Source organism: Chiroxiphia lanceolata, chromosome 5 (assembly GCF_009829145.1).
Source record: "Chiroxiphia lanceolata isolate bChiLan1 chromosome 5, bChiLan1.pri, whole genome shotgun sequence".
NCBI lineage: Eukaryota > Metazoa > Chordata > Aves > Passeriformes > Pipridae > Chiroxiphia > Chiroxiphia lanceolata.
In genome coordinates this window covers 8,362,620-8,370,306 of record NC_045641.1, presented here as the reverse complement: position 1 = coordinate 8,370,306, position 7,687 = coordinate 8,362,620, and the positions used below count along the sequence as shown (strand labels likewise).

General features: G+C 38.0%; 1 long non-coding RNA gene across 1 annotated transcript; it reads left to right on the top strand.

Annotated features, from left to right (window-relative positions):
• The first annotated feature begins 280 nt into the window (after positions 1 to 280).
• LOC116787762 lies at positions 281 to 7,382 on the top strand. Its single transcript, XR_004357442.1, has 4 exons — positions 281 to 303; positions 2,130 to 2,165; positions 4,697 to 4,755; positions 7,290 to 7,382. It is a non-coding gene; the product is annotated as an uncharacterized LOC116787762 (long non-coding RNA).
• Positions 7,383 to 7,687: the final 305 nt, after the last annotated feature.

Here is a 7,687-nt window from a genome sequence, read left to right as displayed (position 1 = left end):
ATATCTCTGAATAAAATTACCAAAGTAGTTATACCTATAAAATACTAAGGTTAAGGAACATATAAAATTAAACAATAGATATTTAGGGTTGCCCAGAGAGGCTATGGAGTCTTTATTCTTGGACATATTCAAAATTTGACTAAGCACAACCTTGAACAACCTGCTCTATTTAACCCTGCTTTGAGCAGGGGGGTAGACATGATGATCTCCAGAGGACTAATGTTCCAAATTCTGTTGTTCTGTGAATCTAAGCATAAAGTCACAATTAATTTTGACTTCACTGAGGTTACTGAGATGATGAAGGTAAGGGCACCTCATACCTGTGTGTGGTTTTTCAGAATTATGCCCCAAAGACAGGAGCACACAACCTGTGTTACACTCAGAATTGAGAATATTAATGTCTTTATTTTTGCAGTCTAGAAATTCTTCAGGTATAGCTACTTGATACATAAAATATTGAAACTTCTGAACAGAAGTTGTTTAGAAATCTTTTCTCATTCAGGGTAGTATTCATTTTGGCAGTACTTTCATGAAAATATATTTCTGGACTAAATTCATCACTAAAGCTTGCTTTTTCATCTGTCCAAAAATACAGGCACTTCTGAAAGATGATTTGACCTGTCCCAAGACAGGTAAAACTCCCCGTGGAGTTCTCCATTTGTTTTTTTTTGCAGTATGGAATGAGCCTATGCTTCTGACTGAGACTGCATGCATAAATTTTGATGTTGAAACCTGATGAGCACAATCTGAATCTCAGTGCAGATCAAAAAAAGTGCACCCTTGATTGTAGCAGTGTTCATAAGCAATTAAAATTTACTTTTTTTTTTAAATGTCTTTTGTCTTCAAAAACTGTCTCAGTGAAATTTTAGTATGAATTGTGGCTCGAAAAACAAAACAAAACTCCAAAATTATGAACACTCTTCTGAAATCCATCTATACTGGGTAATTTCTGTAAGACAAACATGAATTAAACACTATGAACAATAAGCTGCACATAAAACTGTGCTTCTATATTACTGAATTTGTTTCTAAAAAATTTACAGTACTGTCCTAAAAAAACCAAAAAAACAAACAACAAAAACCCTCCAAAAACCAGTGAAGTTGATTATATGACTTGTGAGAATTCTTTATTATTTCAATATCCAGTAGCTACCATGCAGAAGGACCAGTTAATTAACTATTTGTTATTCTAACTTCAATAGCTTATTTTCATATAGACTGGAAAGCCTTGCAGAGATTCCCCAGAGCATATCATGGCGATGATTTTTTAGAAAGACAACATAATCAGACATGAATTCCATTTCACTCTGACAAAAGTGCATTTTCTTTTGAGTTTTACTCTTTGGTCGCGTTACAGAAGCAGTTTTAGTAGATGAGTTTTTACAACCCACAAGAAGTGTATGTACAATAGACGTTTAAAGAGATGTTGAACATCCCATACCAGATAGTAAAACCTTGCTTGCTTGTGTTTCACATCATTAGGATGCCATGGAATAACAGCAGAGTAAACTGAGCTTTCTTTATTATGACTGTAATTCTTGATTATGGAAGGAAAAATAAATGTTAAGGATCTGGAAACAGATGATAGTTTTATAGTTAAACTCTGATTTGCACATAAAGCTGAGGAAGTAGAATACTTAGTTTGCCATTATGTCATGATTCATTTGACAAAAGTTGAGTGATTGTTGGGCAGAGTTAACCTTTTTAGAGTTCTAGGTGGATGTTATGAACTCTCTCATGGTTCTAACATAAGGACACCACAGAGCTGTCTTGGCTAATATTAGCTACCTTACAGTCTTCTCTTTAGATCCACGAATTACCAGCACTCAGAGTAGCTCATTCAACCATCCAAGATCTTTCTTAGGAACCCTGGGGAATCTGTGCAAGTGCTCTGATTGCTTTGAATGTGTTTCAGTTTCCTGCTCTTAGAAATCATTACCCCAAAGGATGGCTGTCTTAGGAGCAGCACCATTATTCATAATCAGCTTTATAAAAAGAAGATTTTAAATTAAAAAAGATATGTTAACTTAAAAACTCAGATTTCAGTAACAGAGAAACATTTAATAAACATGAGAAAATTAAATTCATTATTATGGGCATACTTAAGGATTTGCTTTATCATTCCTTAGCTTGTGGAGGTAGCTAATAGCAGCTGGCATAGCCTGGTAAGTTCCTAAAGGGAAATTTGTTCCATTTAATTTTTTTATGGGAAGTTTATAACTAATTACAATTCAAGGTCCTGCTCTGAATGGACATCTCTTTGTAATTTGGAAATGGGACCTTATACTGTACTACTGAAATTTATCTATCAGGATTCTCCCTTCTTTTTATAAATGTTGCTGAAATTTTAATAATAGAAGGTCCTTATAAAAGTTAAAAAATTCAGCTTGCTAAGATTTTTTTGCTAAGATTTTTTTACTAAGATTTTGTTCTTAGAACAAGAGAATCACATAAGGACACAAAGAAATTAATTGGAAGATTGTATTTTCCCCACTCATTGACTGAATTTAGATGAATCCATCACACTGAACTATAATACACCCAGGACTTATCTCCAAAGTTATTCTTCATAGCTATTTCAGCATTGTCCTTAGTGCACCAGGATCTAGGTGATGATTTTTCCCAGTGTTTCCTGTACCATGTGAGTATCCATTTACAACTAATATTTAAGTACCAGGCCCATAAAGGAAATGGGTGTAAACAATCAGAGTTTGGGGGTTAGTGAGATTCTTGAAGCTCTTGGATTTATTTTCAAGGCATTGTCCCCAGCCCAGTACAGGCTGATGCTGCTATATCTCAGCTGAAGTCAGTTGTCTTTCTTTTTTTTTTTTTTTCTCTATTAGTGTCTGCACAGAGATATACCCTCAGCAAGAGGAGTTGACAGAGACTGCTTGCAATCTCAATTTTAGGTGTTTAGGCCACTTTTCAAAGAAATGAGTTGTAGTTTTCCAGACCAAGGAGGGAGCAGGACCCAAACAGCCTGTTTGCCAGAGAGCATAAACATAATCCAGAACTGACACTGAAATATTTAAGCTGGAGAGGATGAGTAGGCAGAAGCAGTGCTTTGGAGGCTGGATTCCTTCCTCTCCACTTCAGGTGCCAGTCAATCGGCAAGAGAAAGTTGGGCATCTCAGAGGATGTTTCAGCTCCATGCACAAGCCAGATTGTTTTTCAATCTACTTAACAATCAATTCACCTTCTGCAGGTCTCTATCTGTCCTCATTAACTCTAATGAAGAGTCTACAATGACCACAATCCTTTCTAAATGTCTCAATTAAATGTTTAAATTGAGGTAAAATCTATCTGGTGCTGAGAGTCTCTAGAGCTTTTTGTCAAAGATATGCCTCAACAGATGCAGCTGCATAGGACATTTTAAATTAGGCATCACTGTAAAGTCTCTCATGAACTCTAGGCCATAGTCATTAAACTTCACGCTTTTGAGTTTTGTTGTTGATTGCAGAAACTTCTCTGTTAGAAAGTCGTGTTAAACCCCAGCGTGACATCCAAGGTTACACTATTCAAACTAAACTGCAGTTCATATCCAGTAATATTAGGAGCAAAATTTCAGCATTGTCTATATAACAAATTTGTACCTCGGTTGTTACTGTGCATTTCCCAAGCTTATATCAGGAACACTTGTGTTCTGTAATTAGTGTGGAAAAATGATGATCCTCATAAAGTCCAATTTCTCTAAAATGTTCAGTTGCCATTACCCATAGCTTACTATGTTTCATTCTGCTGAATACTAAGTTTCATTTTGCTGAAATGACTTGTCGGGCGTGGATGGATGTGAGCTCCAAATGGCAAACACAGATACATGCGCAGACCCTAACGAACCTGCGGTACAATTATGCAGAAGCATGTGTGTGGGTTACTGTCAATGAATAACAAAAGCATAGAACCTTAATTAAGAAGTGGGAATATGATACTGTTGGATGGTATTATTGCTTTTTCTGGGAAGAATTATTGCATCTTTAATCGCATACCAGGTTCTCAGAAAGTCATTCGCCTCAAGCAAGTAAGAAATTGGAAGAAGAAATGAGCACACAGAAGACTCCCAGAAATCTTGTTTTTCCAATGGGACTAAACAGAAATGTTTGGATGCAATTAATGTAGTTGAAATAAACGTATTGTGACACTGAATATTTTAGTGACACTGAATATTTAAACTCATTCAAGTGCAGCAACTGCATCCACTGCTGCTAAACTAAATTTTAAAGAAAGCCCATAAAATCCCAAGAGTTCTTCTGCCAGAACTATCTCACAAACTCTCCTACCATCTCACAAACACTTAACCATCATTATTGCAAATAGTCCTTTTCCTTAACCTTTAGCATTATTTTATTGTAACATCAGTGACTACATTGACAAGTCCCTTTCTGTATTGTTTGTTTCTGTACATGGCTGAAGCTGAGCAGAGAAGTGAGGAGCATGACCACAGTGTTTAAAAGCAATGTTGGTGGTTTAAACACATATTTACTACTGAACTGGATGAAAAGAAGGTTTTAAGAGGGACAAACTGCTAAGTGTGTAATCAGTCACTGGGTAGATCTCATTTTTTTTGAGTGAATGTTAATTAAAGCACAGAAATGTGGAAATTGGAAGACTTTATGGATCCAGACTGGTCTTTGTTTCCTGTTCATGTGATAATTGTATTAGGTTTTCAACAATAATATTTATACATGAATATTTACAGCAATGAATTCCACTATTTGATTTCACAAGGATATGTTTAAATCACCCACAAAAACAGAGGTAAGAATTTGCAATGGCAAATTGCACAATCAGAAATTATTAGTAAGTAGATCACTTATAAGCAGTTTGGGTAAAAATCCTACCCTTCTTCTCTAACTGTATAAGCTCTGATGCCCTTAGAATAACAGAATTCTGCATTCCTTGACTTTTGAGCTTTTATAGCCTAATAGATGCTGGAGTGTATCCTAAGTGCCATTTTAAGTTGTCTGAGCATGACTAAGCCACTAGAGAGCGTCCAGAGGAGGGTAACAAAGATGGTGAAAGGCCTTGAGGGAAAGCTGTGTGAGGAGCAGCTGAGGGCATTTGGTCTGTTCAGCCTGGAGGACACCGAAGGGAGACCTCATTGCAGTTACAACTTCCTCCTCAGGGGAAGAGGAGGGGCAGGCACTGATCTCTTCTCTGTGGTGACCAGTGACAGAACCCAAGGGAATGACCTGAGGTTGTGTCAGGGGAAGCTTAGGTGAGATATTAGAAGGAGGTTCTTCCCCCAGAGGATGGTTGGGCACTGGAACAGGTTCCCCAGGGCAGTGGTCACAGCACCAAGCCTGACAGAGCTCAAGAAGTGTTTGGATGATACTCTCGTGGTGTGACTCATGCAAACGGTCCTGTGCAGGACTAAGGGTTGGACTCGATGATCCTTGTGCGACCCTCCCAACTCAGCATATTCTGTGATTCTGTGACTTGCAGAGCCAAATCTCAGTTTCTCTTTAACACAACTGTAGATACAGGAAAAGATCCAGAAAAACCTGCAACAGAGCTTATATTGCTGATCCACAGCCACTGAGCTGTGCAGGACCAATGCTCACCTATCCCCTTTGAGGACAACATGGGCTGTTGCCATCCAGCGTCCATTCTGGGGCATTCTGAGAAGGACATTTTTAGAGACAAGTAAACAGCATCATGGTCAAGGAGGTGTCAGGTCTTTAAGTGTATCTACAGGGACCCTTTTCCTTCTTCCTAGGGGTTTAGCAGCCTGTGTAAACCTGGTGAAGCCATGTAAACTTGGATCAAACTTCTGTAAACACGGAATAATGTGTGGGAAAACAGTCAGAAGCCTCACCTATTGCTTCCTTACCCCAAGAACTGCACTTCAGCCATGTACTTGGTCCTGGTCCTTGCCTGCACTTCACTATAGAATTCCTATACCCCTCTTGCAGTTAAAGTCAGAAGGAGAAGAATGTAAAGGGAAATATTTTAACTTTTCTTTAAAAATGCTAGAGGCTGCTGGGTGTAGACAGTAAGGGAGCTGAAAATAAACAGCACTTCCTCATGCTCCAAAACACACCACATCCCTGCAGATGCCTGGAATGAGAAGTGCAGGAAAGGTTTCAGAGAGATTCTTCAAATGAAAAATAATGAGTCGCAGGGGATTTTGACAGAGAAAGATAAGGCTTGGGACCTGGCTGGTGGGATTTGAGCAGAAGATGCAATTGTGCCAAGCAAAACACACATAACTTCACATTCATTCTGGAAGCCATAAGAAACAATAGGGTATCATCATACTTGTGGTGTGGTTTGATTGATTTGTTGGAAAGAAAGTAGGGTTGTTTTATTTACTCTGAACTGGAGAGAAAGGAATGTCACATTGTCTTTATTAACCATATGCTTCCACCCTCTCCCACATTTAAATGCATATATATTGACATTTTTTTTCTACAATACACTTTTCTCCTAACCCTGGTTCCATGCTTCAGTTAATTCAGTTAAATGTAGGATTAAGAGTAATAAAGGTTATATTTTTATTTTGCATACACTTCATGCAACTTTTAATATATGTCCATTTATCTGAATGACTTTCTTATACATCTGTGAAGCAAACACAACAATACCATCCCAGAAGAGACTGAGTAAAGATGCACAGGAGACTAAAGTTGAGTTTTATTCAGTCTGGACTGTTTTTAGTAGTCATTTGGGTTCGTACTCATTACTGCTCATATTGGTATTTCTACATGCTGTGAAATCAGAGCAGAGATGGATATTGCTTCTAATCCAACTCTTTCTAAAATGCATGGAGGAGTCTCAGTTACTTCCACATCAATTTAATTTACATTTGTATGGGAGTAGGCAACTAGTTCCTCAGGAGTGAAGTGACATCTTTTAGAGGAACCCACTGGAGATTTCGGGGGCTGCTGCAAACATCCAATTAATTCAAGGAATCTACTCAACACTGTCTCCTCCTGACACTGAGACTGAATGGATTTCCTCCCCATGTATCTGATACAAGTGCTTCTGAGGTTGATGAAACTTCTTTGGACACAAATAAAGAGATGGGCATACTTTCAAAATTCCTAATCGCTAGCAGGAAATAACAGTTATATCATGATCTGCCAATTGGTGATAAACTATGATGCTGATGTAATCAAGTCTATAATGAAAACTATGTAGACATGGCAAAATGGTTTTATAAGTAAACAAAACCTTAACCTTATTTTGACCCATCAGAAAATTTTTGGGTTTCAATCTATACTTAACACAGTAAATGTGCCCGTCTCCCAGAAACTTCGGCATTGTAATAGCTTCTTGTTTGCACCCAGGTGTTTTGTTGAAAGGAAATCCAGGCAAATATTCCAGGCAAGAATTTCAGCATGTAAAAGAGAAAATTAGTGTTGATAACTGGGGAATAAGAACTCAGGAATGTGTCAGTGGAGTTTCTGGTGACTTTTTCTTGTAGCACTGAACTTTGTAGGAACTTTGGCATGACAGGGTACCTGAGTATTGCCTTTTCTTAAAATATGGAGGGAGGCTGGATTCTGTGTTACAGATCTCTGTGTTACAGAGAAATCCCAGGTAATTCCAGACCACAAAGAACTTGGATTGATAGCAAGAACTTCACATTTCCAGCTTTGCTGTCTGAGCCTGAAATCTACCTTCTGGTACTTCCTCAAGAGCTGTGGTCGTGTGTTACATTAGCTTAACTGTGGAGCCACTTCAA